This window comes from Acomys minous (genome assembly GCF_964271855.1).
Source record: "Acomys minous genome assembly, chromosome: 9".
NCBI classification, from domain to species: Eukaryota; Metazoa; Chordata; class Mammalia; order Rodentia; family Muridae; genus Acomys; species Acomys minous.
Genome location: NC_140490.1, coordinates 41,441,708 through 41,458,121, shown reverse-complemented (window position 1 = coordinate 41,458,121; position 16,414 = coordinate 41,441,708). Strand labels below are relative to the sequence as shown.

Sequence of the window (16,414 nt, the reverse complement as noted above, 5' to 3'; positions counted from 1 at the left end):
GATTTGTTTCTCATCCGCAGGAAACACAAGTGTGAGGTTATTTCTCTATGATTCTGTAATTTGAAAACAGACACCCAGGACCCTTTCCCACCAGGCTTAGCTCACTAGCATGTGAATGCAGTCTCTAGGGGAACCGGGAAGAGTAAAAAGTAGCTTAAATCTCAAGGCTTCAACACACACAGTGTGAATATCAGAGGATCTCAAAGTTTAGCTAGAGATATGAGTTCTGTTCTCTCTCTCTCTCTCTCTCTCTCTCTCTCTCTCTCTCTCTCTCTCTCTCAAGGTGAAACAAAACCTTCCATTTTGTTCTTTTAAAATCTCCCCTGCTAACAGTAAGAACATGAATATAAATGCAAGCAGATATTAGCATTCGGTCATGCTGGGAATGTAGACACAAACACAAAAGCATCTTTGTTTCCCAAATCAGCATGTCTTTGAAACTATACTGTGATTTATGCATGGTGAGGAGGAAGAGGTTAAAAAGAAGCTTTCAGTAACTTCTTTTATTTGGGGACTGCAAAAGTCAGTGAATATAGAAGGCACTGTCAGACAACTGAACTGTTAAGTACTTTCAAATGATGTATGGAGGCAGCTTCGGGATTATTAAAAGTGGCTTTATACCTAAGATGATTGCTCACAACGTGAGTGAAGAGAGTCGACAGCCTGATCTTCAGCAAGCAACTAGACAGTGCAGACATTAGCACTGAAATCCCCAATCCCGTGTCCTGTTTTCCTCTTCCATAGCTACCATACAACTTTAAATCAAGACGTGTCCCTTTGGGTAGAAATTCACAGACAGAGTGCATACATACTACATGCTTAATGGTTCTGTCCTTCTGGTTCCTCTTTCATAGGCTTAGATGTGGTTTGGTTTGGGTTTTGGGTAGTGGGTTGAACCCAAGACCTGTCGAACACTAGCCAAGCCCCCTACCACCGAGCCACACTTCAGGCCCTGGGTCATTTTATAGTTCCCCTGTATCTCTGTATCTTCTTCATCATTTCATTTCTTTGTAACCCTTCGCTGTTCTTGATAGCTTCCTAGCTTGCATCACAGCCCTACTCCAAGTTAACCCAAATATCTATACAGACATTATAATCGTCTTCTTCTGCATCTCCTCACACATCCATACCTCAGAAATTGGACTTTTTTTTTTTTTAACTCCTGGGGTCCTATAGAGTTACTCAAAATTGGTTTGGTCTTTTTTAAATCTTGCATTGAAGATTTATTGAGTAAAACACAGGACAAATTTTGATCTGAGGCTATTTTAGTATAACTGAGAGGAGCTGATTCTTCTCTGCCCCTCTGCCCTATGCTCCAGGAGGGATGAGGTTTTTTAGTCTGGCTGATGAGAACAGGTACTGTCTGTGGGCCTTTGTGAGTGCCAGGCTTTGTTCCATCAAATTCTCATTTACAGTTCCTCATCTTCAAGAAGCGTTAGTTCTCTAATGAACTTGAAAGGATTCTCTGAAGATACAGCTATTCTCTCCCTCTCCCTCTCCCTCTCCCTCTCCCTCTCCCTCCCCCTCCCCCTCCCCCTCCCCCTCCCCCTCCCCCTCTCCCTCTCCCTCTCCCTCTCCCTCTCCCTCTCCCTCTCCCTCTCCCTTTCTCAGTTTCTAGCTATTTTTCTTTTGAATTGCTTCAACTCTTTAATTTGGAGAGTCTCCCAGACCGCACCATGGGCGGAACTTCTCTTAATGCAGGAAGTGGATGCACCTGTCCAGTTTATCTCCCTGGTTCCCCATCATCCAAGAATCAAAAGGCAGGGCACCTGTCCACTCTTCACACAAAGGACTTTAATGTCCTTTGTTGCTTGGTGTCAAGAAGTCAGGAACTATCTCAACTTTTACATTTTATTCTCAACATTTTTTTTATTTTAAACCTAAAAAGGCAAAATATTCTTGGCAGACACGGAGAACAGGACTTAGAGATGGATAGTGACTTGGGTATATAAATTTTCCTTGAATTTTTTATTTTAAAAAAGACATTTTTATATTTATATATTTATGTGTATTGTGCAGGGACTCATGTGCCACCGCACATGGAAAGCAGAGGACAATTTGTGAGACAACTTCTCGCCTTCCACAATGTGCATCCTGGAGATTGAACTCAGGCTGTCTGACTAAGCACCAAGTGCCTTTATCCACTAAGCCATCTGCTGTCCCATAGATTTTTCTTTTTCTACTCACACTTCTATCACCTCATGATCCTGGCCTGCTATCACATAGGTGCTAGTGCTGGTCCCCACTGTGGTAGTGACCCCCCGCTTTTCCCTTCTCCCATCTGAATGCCTTAGTTTTGAGAGATGCAGAATCTATTTGACCTACACTGGCTTTGGAGTATCAGGAGCATAGCCGATTCTCCGATAAGAGATTCAGTCATTGCAAATATCACCATGAAACCTATAAATATTCTGAGTGTCTGTTACTGGCAGCTGCTAGTCCACATGCTAAGACCACAGCCATAAGAAAGCAAATATCTCTATGATTATGGAGTTTGGATTTCAGTGTTAAGTTATAGCTACCTTTTGTACAACAGAGTAAAGAACTGTGGTGCCATTCAATATTTTGTTCTTGTTAAAAAATCAAAGGATGGCTAGGTGCTTTGGTTCACAAATGTAATCCCAGCACTTGGGAAGGCAGAGGCAGGTGGATCTCTGTGAGTTCAAGGCTAGCATGGTCTACAATGTAACCTCAGGCCAGCCAAGGTTACACAGAGAAATCCTGTCTCCAGAAAACCAAAAGCCAAGAAAGAAAGAGAAGGAAGCTAAGCCAAGGCAAAAGAAATGTTAATTCAAAAAATTATTTACTCTGTGTTCAGAAACTATTAAAGTCACTAGAGAGAGCTATTTGTAACCACTTACAAACAACATAGTGCCTAACAGGGGTCTTTGCAAATATGTTGCTAAACTGGATTTTTCAGGCTAGAAACGATTGCTCTGTAGAGAAGCTAAAACTCCAAGAGTTTCCACAGGGCCCAAAATATATATGAATAAGCCCAGAAGAGCCCTTCTGGTGTTGAAGCAATTCCTTGCACCAAGGCCTGCCCACTGTTCTATTGTTGGAAGTCCTGGAACCTTAGGAGGGAGAGTTTCACTGGAGAAGTAGCTCGTTGAAGAAGAGCATTGAAGTTTGTTTGTTTCTTTGTTTGTTTGTTTGTTTGTTTGTTTGGAGATAGGGTTTCTCTGTGTAGCCTTGGCTGTCCTGGACTCGCTTTGTAGACCAGGCTGGCCTTGAACTCACAGTGATCCATCTGCCTCTTGCCTCCAGAGTGCTGGGATTAAAGGCATGGACCACTATGCCCAGCTGGCATAGACATCTTTTAAAAGCCACTTTTGCTTTGGATCTGCTCTCTGCTTCCCAGTTCCTGAGATGCAAGCAAGCAGCTGCCTCATGTTCTCACTGCCATGCGGTGGCAGCTGCCATGCCTTCCCACTAGGATGAACTTACAGACCATTGGCTTTAAAAAAACAAAACAAAACAAAACAAAAACAATCCTCTAGTTCCTCAAGTTGCTTCTCCTCCAGATTTTGATTACAGTGATGAGAAAAGCAATCAGTGCATGGCCCTGCAGTGGAAGGGCACACGTGGACCTGAAGACTGACAGCGTTTGTGTCTGCCTGTGAGAAGCCAGGTTTCTTCATCTTTCTGGTTCCTTTCTCTATACCTGAAAATCCGATTTAGCACACAAGACTTTGAGGAGCAAATGAAGTTCTGTCTAAGGAAGACCAAGGAGGTAGGAGCAGGTTGGGAAATGTCACTTTTAGCACCTTGTCCTAGCACATGCTGTCTCTCTGGTATGCACTTGTTGGGTGTGGGGCGTCTGGCTGCTCTTCACTGAACATGTCCTCTTGGTCTGATAAAGAAGCATGCCCACTCTGTGCAGTAGACACGTGACCTGAAGTAGGCCAGGTGCTTCCTCCATGAGAAGGACAGGGAAGACAAAGAAGTTTTAGTGAGAATCTGTGTGCCCCACCAATGTCACCTTGAGCAGACTGCTGCGGAGACTCCGCATGTGACTTCTGTTTTCAGACGCTCAGTACACTTGGCTTCCGGTCCATTCCCAAGCCACCCCAGTCCACCCAGGGTGACGATCCAGTGAAATTCCTTGTGCTTAGTATAGCCATAAGGGATATCTGCAGCTCACACCCAGAAAGCATTCTCTGATCAGAAGGAAAAGGAAGAAGACCATATCTTGTGCTTTAATTGTATTTAAATGAAGTGCAACCACCATGTTCCTTTGCTTGGGCAGCAAAGAGAAAAATCGAATACAAAGAGTCCCAAGGTTTTCCCCTGGCAGGTTAACCCACATAACTTATGTGGTATTGCATCTTCCCAATGACTTATCTCATTTACAAACTTCTGTTCTTGACAAGAAACATAAGACAAGAGAATCAAGCAGGAGTCTGTGGGCTCCTCATCGCTGGTACAGTGAAGCCCTCTGGTGGCCTGAGTCATCCAGTGTAGGTTCATTTTTGCCAAAGAGCATCAGTTGGAAAACTGGCTGCTACAAGATGCGGCAGAAGTTACCAAGCAAGAAGCATCCTTAATTTACTCTTTGCCACAAAGAATAGCTGTCATGTGTTGCACACTTCTTCCGTGTTCTGTGTACACCTGCGCCTGACACCTCACTGCAGCTCACCCTGTCTGTTTTAGTCACTCCACACTTACAACTCCTTGGATGTTAGGATTGGGAGAAGGAAGCGGCCTGGGTTTGCCAACTGTACAGAATGAAGTTGCTGACTGTGTCTTGTCTAGTCCTTCCTGACTAGCGCCACGATCTCCACGTGGTGAAGTGTCCATAGCTGCATTAGTCCAGCTTCTATTGCTACAATGAATACCTACAGCCGGGCGTGGTGGTGCATACGCCTTTAATCCCAGCACTTGGGAGGCAGAGGCAGGTGGATCTCTGTGAGTTCAAGGCCAGCCTGATCTACAAAGTGAGTCCAGTACAGCCAGGCTACACAGAGAAGCCCTGTCTCAAAAAACCAATAAATAAATAAATAAATAAATAAATAAATGTCAAATGATGAGACAGTAAGTCAGAGAGTCGAGGCCCTTGCTTGCACTTTTTCACAGCTCCTTTTTGCAGAAATATTATCTAAAATCCCTATTAATCCTTCCCAAGGGTGATGCCCTAGGAGCCCTTGACTTCTCTCTAGACCTCATCTCCTAAAGGTTCTACACTGGAGGCTTCCACCACACAACACTTTGGAGACACAATAAAGCCATCTCTACAGTGGTGCTTAAGGTCACTGGAACAGTTAGCCATTCTGTTAGGCACTAGAAAGTCAAAGCTAACTCCTCAAAAACAGATTCAGACAAGGAGTCAACTTTATTTTTTTTTAATTAGAATTTTTGACTACTTGAAAGTGTGAAAAGCAAAATCATAAATTGAATCAAAACAGTCTTCATATCAGCATGTATTATTCTTAAAACCAGATTGAGTGTATAATTAGTGTATACAATTCGATGGCAGGGCAAAAGGTCATTAAGTTAACTTACAGATTATGGAATTAATTGGTTGTGCTAAACTACATCAAAGCAAAGCCAGTTCCCAAAGGATGGGGGTTTCTGAATCAAAGCCAGTATAAAAATGTTTTATTTTCATTTCAATGTGATAAGTGTCATTATTACTGTTCATATTTGTTAAAATGAAATACATACAAAAATAAAATGAAAGCAACAAAATGGGAAGGGAATAGCACCCCATTAGCGCCCTCTATGGGCCAACTCTGATGCAAGTTTTATCAGCCTGTTTCAAACATAAAGACATTAATATTTATCAACTAGCATGAGATTGCTCATGGATAAGAGGCAGGACTGATAAAAGAAACTATCTTTCTTCATAGTCCCTCATTAATCTACACACACACACACACACACACACACACACACACACACACACAAATGTGGATATTTAAAACTTGATTGTAATTGCTATGAATTTCTTAAAAGGAAATATGGGAAAACACAGACTAGAAATAGCTTTTGATTAGAAAGAAGATTCAAAGTTCCCCATGCTTGTAACAGGATTTGTCGCCAAAGAGGAAAAGAGGCTCAAAATGTCACTTTGAAGCTTTGGCATACACAGGATAACATGGAAACACTGCCTCACCTCTGCCACAAGCATGGTAGAATACATCAGACAGGAAAGGTGCGCATGCCAAGCCTCCTTTGGCTTTCTACTCCGTTCTTTAGGGGCTAGAGAGTTGTGAAGCACATTTCCCAGAATCCTTTGCAGAAGAGCTCCAGGTGAATGACTAGTTCTAGCTTGTCTTATCCCCCATTCAACTGGGATGTGACCCTGAACAATACAATGTGAAGTCATTTGCAGATGCTGGCTCCCCTGGCCACCTGTGTGGCTGACGGGCCAGAGGCAAGGTGCCTAGTGGTAACAGATACACTGTTTCCACCATAGTCAGGCTTGATACAAAGGACTGTTTCTCTCAACAGGATGTACCTGGTTCTTAATATCCTTTCGCAAACTGCATTGTATCCACCCTGGGAGAGGGATCTGTCTGTTGTTTCAGTAGAGCATGCTATAAGATGGTACCAGCCGGAGCCCACTGAACACAACTGATGGATCTGTGTATCCAAATTGAATGGCAGATCACTAGGGCTTGTCTGTGTGTGGCCCTTCACAGTCTAGCCTCTGCAGCATGCACACACAAGGGGTGGGAGGAATCACAGATACACCTGGCAGGCAGTATCATGACTAAAAAGACTTTCAGCTTTCAGATCTACCTAGAAATTGCCTTGAAAAAGTCGGACTCTTTCCCCTCATTGTGTCAAGCTGCCTTTCAACAAAGTACAGTACTGTTGGAAAGTTTGAGTCCCTTCGATACAACTTAGGTAAGCTGTTTGCGGTCTTAGCCCCATTATCCCCTCCCCCACCCATCTTTGGGAGGAGGAGTACTTTGACACCATTTAAAAGTTGCATTTTCATTTCTCCTTCCCTGTAAGCCCAAAGCAAAGCCAGTTACTTCGGGAGAGTTCTCTGTGTGTGCCACTGGCCAAACGAAGGAGCAACCCCCTCCGGGCTCCACTGGGCCACTTTAGAATCGTCTCCTGCATGCAAGGCTGCAGTAGGGCCAGGAAGGAAGCAAGAATGCAAAGTCACATGCTGGCAGAGGAAAACCTGGGCCAGGGTCCTGGCTCTGCTGCTGAAGGTGACTGACCTAGAATGAGCCTGTCCCCTCCTTGGGCCTCAGTTCACCACCATTCTGCAACCTGCTTCATGAGGTCATCATTAGGACTGTCCTGGAAAGAGAAGCAGATGAGCAGAAAGGCTCAGTGGACTCTTCTATGAACATGTACAGTCCTGAATAAAATCCCCATACTCCCTTTTTCCTGAGAGAGCATTGCTTTGAAAATGACTTCCTGCCCCCTTCCCTGCTGCGGGTAATGAATCTCTCTCCACCCTTTCATGTCTCGGGTGTACTGACTTTGGCTTCCTATTCACCAAGGTGAGACACCCTACCACCCATTACATTTGGTGACTGAGTGACTGGATTGGATCTAAACAGCAAGCCGAGGAAGGCATTCTCCAAAGGATTAAGGGAGCAGAGCACCAAGTGCTTCACCACAGACAAGAAGATATGTAGTGTGCTTTACCGGAATTCTGCTCAACTACCTTACGATTCCTTTGATTGGGCTGAAAAGATATCTCGGCAGGTAAAAGCATTTGCTGCCAAGCTGGACAACGTGAGTTCAGTTCCCAATACCTACATGGCAAAAGGAAAGAAGCAAATCCATTCTCTTAAGTGGTCATCTAACCAGTTCCACATGTGCCCTGTGGCATATGCACATGCTAATATGGGCTCTCACACTCAGACACACACGCACGCACAACACACACACATACACACACACACACATATGTATATATACACATACATACATACCATTTTTTAGAGACTGGTTTGACCAGTAAATCAGCTCCTTTAGAGGCCGTACTGGAGAAGCTCCAGTTTCTCAGTAGAGTCACCATCAACTTTGGCCTCTGACCTATATAAAAGGCATAAGTAGCTTATTTTATTTTTCTTGTCATCTTTGATTGGCTTGGAACTTGCAGTGCAGACCAGGCTGGCCTTTAACTGGTGGTTATCCTCCTGACTCCTGCCTCTGAAATGCTAGATGAAGGGCTCACCAGGCTCAGCCTTCTTAATAGGATGGAATTACTTTATTTTTAAAGAAGCAGACACTTTGGAGGCTTTGCACAGAAGACCTGCTAGACTTTCACTCAAACACAAGAATGTGTGTCAGAGGATCGTGTAGTTGGCAAATGAAGGGCTAAAGGCCTCTGCTTCCTGGCCCATCTCCATCCAGTACCACCAACCGGCAAATGGCAGGTCCAGGTGGCAGTTACCTATAAGATGGAACAGAAACCCAAGGCTGGCGACTTCAGGGTGATGATTCCCTCATCAATGTCTGCCCCTTCATTTCATAGCACACAGATGCTTGAAGAATACAGATTCTGTATTCTCCATTTGGAGAAGAAAGCTGAGTCTTTCACGATTCCCTAATTATTTCAGTGTGGAGCTGGCTACGACCTGTGCAATGGACCATGGAGCTGCAGTGTCCACACTCTTCCTGGAGAGCATCTGCATTTTGCTCTTTCTCTCAGCTTCCAGCTCCCCTTCTGGCTCTGGCTGTGGCTCTATTGTGTCTCCTTCTGGCTCTGGCTATGGCTCTATGGTCTCCCTACCTTTATCAGAGAAGGAGCCTGTTCTGGTGCCCCAGAACCCTTTACCTCAGACCCTCTTCAAAGCAGAATCCCTGCATGGCTTCCAGCTGCACTGCATGGCAGAACTACACCTGGCCCTCCCAACTGTCCAGGTCCACCTGATGCCCACCATCCCCAAAACCTGCAGCTTGTCACCCCTGGTGGGGCTTCGGGCAGTCACCCATGCTGGTCCCTTTCTCTTCTCTCAATTTACCCTTTTTTTTTTTCTTTGTTTTGTTTTGTTTTTTGAGACAGGGTTTCTCTTATAGTCCTGGCTGTCCTGGACTCTCTTTGTAGACTAGGATGGCCTCAAACTCACAGAGATCTGCCTGCCTCTGGCCCCTCCTCTGCCCCCCCCCTCCCCGAGCGCTGGGATTACAGGTGTGCACCACCATGTCTAGCCCAGTTTATCCTTTGAATTTCAGTTAGTCTGACCCCGCCCCCTTCCCTGAAGGCTCCAGTCCACGCCCAGAATGGAAATCCCTTCCTCTGTCTTTTGCTGGGTTTTGTTCTCCTCTTTCCTTCACTCGGATCGTCTTGACCCGGGGACTGTATAGCTCACCCCAGTGTCTCCAACACCCTGAACCCAGGCTCACCTAATAATAATAACAATCTGAGAGCACCGTGACTGACATGAGACACAGGACACTGGGATTCTGGGGCTTGGCATGCAGGCCAATCTTCATTTTAGCTACAGACAGCCATAGTCTCATAGTTTTTGCTCTTATTCTTCCAAAGTAAGAGCTATCAGGATGCATATTTTATGTCGCAAAGCTCCGTGTGCAAGAAACAAATTAGTGCCCAGGGACACTGGCCTAATATATGACAACTTCCAGCTGTCTCACTTTTCATTTAATAGTAATCTAGTTGCTAACATTCAAAACATTAGAAACCTTTTGCACAACAAATCTTAATTTATGGCTTCTGTTGGAACAAATCAAAAGAGGCAGCCACAGAGTTCTTGCTGTGACAGTGTGCTAAGCAGGCGGGCTCAGCCCTTGGGTAGAGGGTGTGCCATCCTCATTTGGCCCAGCTTCCGGTCCTCTGTGACTCCCGTTATCATTTCCCCATCAGCCTCTGAGCCTTTGACCTCCAACCCATGACACTGATTAACTCTGTGTGTGCCAATTAGTATGAGATCCACCCCATGCTGCTACGGACAGTGAGTCAGCCCTTTTCAAATTTCACTATAGATAGACCAACATTCTAAGAAAGTCAAATTGGGTTGCTGTTCCAGACGGAGACAGTCCACCAGTCCACCAGTAAGTGACCATCACTTCCTCCTCCTGCACAGAGGTTAGCAATGTCTTTGCTCAGATCACCAAATTTTTATGATGCTCAAAACCGAACCCCCTCCACCCCAGGCACTGGTGCTGCTATCAGCATCTCTTTGTTCATGCTGTTCCCTGAATGGCTCAAAGTCCACATTCAAAAGTAAAGTTCTCTCAGCTCTCTGCAGTGCTGGAGAGCCAAACTCCCCAAGCATTCCATACCAACAAAGGTCCCCAAGTCCCCAGAAAGCTACTTTAGGTGGAAACAAAACAAATAAACAGCAACAATGAAACCCATGTATTTAAAACAATGGTACAAACACATGGGGACACCCACTTTCTCTTTTAATACCTTCTCCTGTCTCTTCCTCCTTTGTCCACCTATGCCTTCTACTTTCTGAAAGACATACACAGGGGGCGGGGGCCAGATTTCTCCTTCCTATAACCAGAAGCCCAGGGATGAAGGTTTGACACGCCCTCCAAACTCGTTCTGCCTTCCAGTTTATTCACTTCTGCAGACTGGCAAAAGGGATGGCCTGGTTCCTTTGACTCAACGCCTCTTCGCTGCACTCTCAGTCCATGCTCCTGTGGGACACAGGGACTGGAGAGGACTAAAGTCTCCCTCTTTCCCAGTGTTTACATGCAAATTCAGACCAGGAGTCTGCTTGGCCCAGTGTGAGTCTGTACCTGTAACTGAGGCAGGTCTGAGAGGATAAAGCCCCATAAGTGATCATCTGAGTGGATCAAATGGAAGGAGGAAGAGGGTCTATTTCCAGGAGAATTGTGGTGACGAAAGGTCAAAGACATACATGACAGAATTTGGGGACACCCAATTATCTACCTGCACAACATTCCTTGGCAGCTCCTGACAATGAGGTTGTGATCTCTTCCTCCTGAATAGGGGCTGGTTTTGTCACTTGGTTGGACCACAGAATGCAGCAGATGTACAAGTGTGCATGTTCCAAGTCTTGGCCTCTACTGTCTTCCTTCCCATCATTTCTCCCACTATACAAACATGCCCCAGGACAGCCCATGAAAGAAGAGAAATTAGAACAGAGGGAAGCCAGCCAATTGTTCTTGCTAAGGCCTCAGATGCAGAGGGAGTACAGCCGCTGCCAGTCATCCAGGGATGGATGAGTAAGCCAGCAGAGAGCAGCTCAAAGAAAAAGAAACGCACAGCCTGCTTATCCACTCAGGAATAGAACACACTGTTGTGGTTCTATAGCTTGAGGTTTTGGAGTTGTGATATTTGGTTACTATAGCAACAGAAAACTGACAGGTTGTATCTACAGTGACTTCTGCTCTTTAGTCAACCTCGTAGCTCCTATCTGGTTTGCATAGTACTTAAAACAGATACTGTTGCAAAGATGTCAAGATAGATATTCCACTGTTGCAAATTTCACACTGGATTAATAGCACTTATCTTTCTTTTTGGGGGGAAGGTGGAGACAAAGTTTCTTTGTGTAATCTTGGCTGTCTTGGAATTCACTCTGTAGATCAGGCTATCCTTGAGCTCACTGAGATCTGCCTGCCTCTGCCTCCCGTGCGAGGATTAAAGGCATGCACACCACCACACCTGGCAATACCATTTATCTTAAATACTTGTTTACAATTTCTCTTTCAGCCTACTGACTCCTTGTAGTATCCTTTTGAGTTTTGTTGGGTATCTTAGTAAGGATTACCACAGCTGTGAAGAAACACCATGACCAAAGCAACCTGGGAGGAAAGGGTTTATTTGGTTTACACTTCCACATCACTGTTCAGGACAGGAACTCAAACAGGGCAGGAACCTGGAGCCAGGAGCTGAGGCAGAGGCCACGGAGGGGTGCTGCTTACTGGCTTGCTTCACAAAGGTTGCTCAGTCTGCTTTCTTATGGAACCCAGGGCTGGTACCACTTGCAGAAGGGCGGGGGCCCTCCTCCCATCAATCACTAATTAAGAAAATGTCCCACAGGCTTCTTACAACCTGATCTTGTAGAGGCATTTTCTCAATTGAGGCTCCCTCCTTTCTGGTGATTCTACCTTGTGTCAAGTTGACAGAAAAGTAGCCAGGACATTGGGTCTTTGTTTTCCTTCTCAATCCTTTTTTAGTCCATCTTAGAATAAGAGTAAGGGCATACGGAAGTTCTGAGGATAGTGAATATCATTCAAAATGCCTGGGAAATATTACTCAAAGTATTTTTCCATGTTTGGTTTATGAATTCACCTGCAATTGAGTTAGTTTTACACTGTCTAAGGCAGGAATTGCATTGATTGCAGTATGTTAGGTGAATTCCTAGCCTTTCCATACTGTCTTGTAATACAGAATATTCAAGAGCCACATCTGTCTTGGGGGATTGGTGGGCATTAAAAGAATTCATGCAAGCCAGTGCTAAGTAGAAAGGGACACATTTAATGAATATAGTACAATGGGCCATGTAGTGTCAGACAAACGCTCTACCTGACTTAGACCAGCTTTTAGTGTGGGAACTGTCTTGGTTTCTTATTCGGTCGCCATAATGAAGCATTCTAACTAAAGCAGCCCAAGAGAGGAAGGGTTTATTTTAGGTCACAGTTCAACCCAGTCTATCATCCTGGGGAAGTCAAAGCAGCAGGAGATTGACGAAGTTGGTTGTGTGGCACTCAGTAGGTTCCAAGGCAGCAGCTCTTTTATGTTCACTGGTAGCTAATTTGATCTGTGGTCTTGGTCACATCATCCCACTTCATACTCAGAAGGAACAAGGCTTTTCTCTACAGTGTTATTAGGGCCTTCTTGGACCAGCCTTGCCTGGTAGAAGCTCATGACAGGAGCCTGATGCCTTTCCTATCTCTCCCTGGTGACTCTGGTACAAACACACTTCCTTCCTTTTTTTCTTTCTTTCTTTCGGGTTTTTGTTGTTGTTGCTTGTTTTTGTTTTGTTTTGTTTCAAGACAGGGTTTCTTTGTGTAGCCCTGGCTGTCCTAGACTCACTTTGTAGACCAGGCTAGCCTTGAACTCACAGAGATCCACTTGCCTCTGCCTCTCAACTGCTGGAATTAAAGGCATGTGCCACTACACCCAGTTCCTTTTTTCTTTACCATTGATCTGTGTCAAATTTTGTTACCGTAAGACAACCTACTTCTTTAAAGTGTTTTGACTGTTTCAGGCTCTTATTTTCACATACACATTTTACAATCACTTTGTTGGGTTACACACACACACACACACACACACACACACACACACACACTGTGCAAATTCTATTTGGAATCTCATTACTTCTACAGGTTATTTGGGGGAGAATTTGTGTCTTTAAAAACGGGCTGGGTATGGTAGTGCACCCCTTTAATCTCAGCACTCCGGAGACGGAGGCAGGTGGATCTCTGTGAGTTCAAGGCCAGCCTGGTCTACAAAGTCTAGTTCAGCCAGGGCTGTTACACGGAGAAACGCTTTCTCAAAAAACCTTATTTTAAAAAAAAAACGAATTTTTCAGCTGGGCGGTGGTGGCACACACCTTTAATCCCAGCACTTGGGAGGCAGAGATAGGTGGATCACTGTGAGTTGGAGACCAGCCTGGTCTACAAAGCGAGTCCAGGACAGTGAAGGCTACACAGAGAAACCCTGTCTCGAAAAACGAAAAAAAAAAAAAAAAAAAAAAAAAGGAATTTTTCTACTGTGCACAGAATGTAATTCCTCATTTGTCAGACTGTGCTGGCCTTCAAAATGCTCCCAGGATTCAACGCATCCCTCCATCTAGCCCAAGCTGATCTGTCCTGGCTAAACTCAAGAGACTCCAGAAAAAGACCTCAGGTCTGCATCTTCCTATGGTCCGATCTCTGTCCAGGATCGAGTGCCTATTTTGAAGCTGTAAATGAAGTGATGGCACTTGTGTCATTTAAATTTTCTTATAGCCGCTTGTGTCAAGCGTGCATTCTAAGAAACACTAGCCCAAATGAATGAAGGAGCAATGATGAAATGTGGTCTACTAAGGGAAACCAAGCTGAAAAACAGTGGCGTTGACCTGGGCTGCATACCACGGCTAGGATGAACAAGGGCGTTCATAGTGGGGCCAGAAGCGGAACCGCCAGCACTAGACACGTGCGCAGCCCAAGTTGCAAGTGACTCCAGGCAGAAGCAGGAGCCTCTGGGCGGGGCCGCGCGTCGAGGGCGCGCACCAGGGCCGCGCTCCTGGGGGCGGCGCGCGGGATCGTGGTGCTTCCGGCAGCGGGAGGCGGCGCCGAGCGGGACCGAACGGCGCGGGTGGCGGCAAGGGAGGCGGTGAGTGGTGGGGGGTCTGCGGGGCGCGCGCGGGGAGCCGGGGGCGCGCGGGCCGGCGCAGTGTCGGATGTTGCAAGGGACCCAGTAGGGTCCACTGAACGCGCTGGGGATACCTGGGCGGGTGCCATTGCCGGGGGTGCCTCGCGGGGCCGCAGATCTCTGCTGAGGCTAGAGAGACCCCGGCCTGGAGCTGATCTCGCTCCCCGGCGGGAAGGGGCGCGTCACGCACCCTGCCACGCGTCCCTAGCCACCGCGTGACGAAACTTGCTGGGTGCAGGCGGCCAAGATGGCTGCCGGGGGACTGTCTCCAGGAGGATGGGCGCGCGCATTTGCCAGGTGACAAGGTGGCTCCTAGCCGCTGGGACCTGGAGGTGGGCGAGGAGACCACCCGGTGGCTGCCTTCCAGTTCTTAATCTCTTCAGGGGACAGACGTGCCCTGGTAGATCCGTGGGATCTGCACCCTCAGCTTCCACATCATGTTACTGGGCATCGCAGGTCCAGCTGCCCCATAAAGACAATGACCGCACTAAGGTCTGTACCTGCTGGATTAGATCTCTGACTTTTGTGTTCATCCAATGCTGTCAAGCCCTTACTATTGTCTCCATAATACAGATTTGGAAACTGAGGCTCAGAAGTCGAGTAACTTGCCTAAAGAGTTCAGCTGGCCAGGGGGAGAGCAAGGCAATCCGAGTATATATTATAGTGTCCGTCAGTGTGCCCTCAGTGAAGATTTATTGAGAGACCCCATGGAAAAGCCTAGTTCTGCTGGACTTCAGAGTCTGAGCGTTTACCCAGGACCCTTTGTGTCTTTCTCACACTCCGGATCCCTCCTCTGCTGCACCTACTTTGAATGCCTCTAGTCAGCGGTTCTCAACTGGGGCCGCATATCAGATATTACTTTATGATTCCTAACAGTAGCAGAATTATGCTTAGGAAATAGCAGTGAAAAAATTTTATGGTTATGGGTTTCACCACAACATGAGGAGCTATGTTAAAGGTTGCAGCAGCCCGGCGTGATGGCCCGGGCTTTTAATCCCAGCACTCGGGAGGCAGAAGCAGGCGGATCTCTTTGAGGCCAACCTGGTCTACAAAGTGAGTCCAGGACAGCCAAGGCTACACAGAGAAACTCTGTCTCGAAAAACAAAACAAAGGAAAAAAAAAAAAAGGTTACAGCATTAGGAAAGTTGAAACCATTGCCTAAATTTTTCTCTGGGTCCATATTTGGGGGGAGGGGTAAGAGCAGCCTCTTGGGTAAATAAGGTGACTTCGTGGATCTTGCATGTTGTTGGACACCGGCTTGCTGTGTGGCCAGAGAGCTGTTTGTAGGACAAATGGAAGTTTGGCAGGAAGTCCCAGGACCTCAGACACCCCTTCCTCCCCTCAGAACTGCAGGTGCCACAGTCACAGAAATGCCATTGTTTGGAGAGAATCTGTTAGTTCCACCAGCTCTGATAAGGAATTGCTCCATCTGTGTATTCAAAGGTTAGGTGAATGGTGCGGCCAAAGGTCTGCATAGTGGAAAGCGTGCACTTAGTTTTCTGTAAAAGTTTGGTGAAAACCCCTGGAGTATACATCCAAAGCTGCTGACTGAGGGGAACATCCCCTTCCCTCCCCTAACTTCCTGCAAAGAAAGCTATGAAGACAGCCAGGCCAAAATGAGTCCTACAGTGGAGAGTCCACCCTCTACTCTAGCTCTGTTATCTAAAAAGTGTGTGTGTATGTGTGTGTGTGTGTGTGTGTGTGTGTGTGTGTGTGTGTGTTCCTCAATGTGTGTACTGCAGGTATGCAAGTGCCCTTAGAGGCCAGAAGGGGGCATCAGATGCCCTGGAATTGGAGTTGCCTACAGCTGCCAGACGAGGAAGATAGTAACCAAACCCAGGTCCTCTGAAAGAGTAGTCCAGTGTCTGAACCCAAGGAGCCCCCCAGACAGTAGGGCTATTTCATACCCGCTCAGGCCCAAAGGAGCAAACTGAACAGGGAGCCCTGCCTCCAGCTCAGTGCTGGGAATGGAACCAGGGCAAGTGCTCAGACACTGAGCTGTGTCCCCGGCCCTAGACCTTTGCATAACTTCTCCAAAGTACAGTATTTAACCGGCAACGTGCTTTCCAGTTTAATAACGTGGTTACCATTGTTAACCTTTAGCCGGGGTGAAAGGTTTGTCATCTACGCGCTGAGGAACTC

At 46.3% G+C, this 16,414-nt stretch overlaps 1 protein-coding gene across 2 annotated transcripts in view; it reads left to right on the top strand.

The window, feature by feature from the left end:
- The first annotated feature begins 14,088 nt into the window (after positions 1-14,088).
- Positions 14,089-16,414, top strand: part of SFXN1 (sideroflexin 1) — a 40,357-nt gene continuing 38,031 nt past the window's right edge. The window contains exon 1 of one of the 2 annotated variants that reach the window (XM_084794011.1): positions 14,089-14,233. The gene's annotated coding sequence lies outside the window, so the exon portion shown is untranslated. Of the gene's footprint in view, positions 14,234-14,633; positions 14,765-16,414 lie in introns of those variants that run through there. The other variant, XM_084794012.1, reaches the window with a different exon arrangement.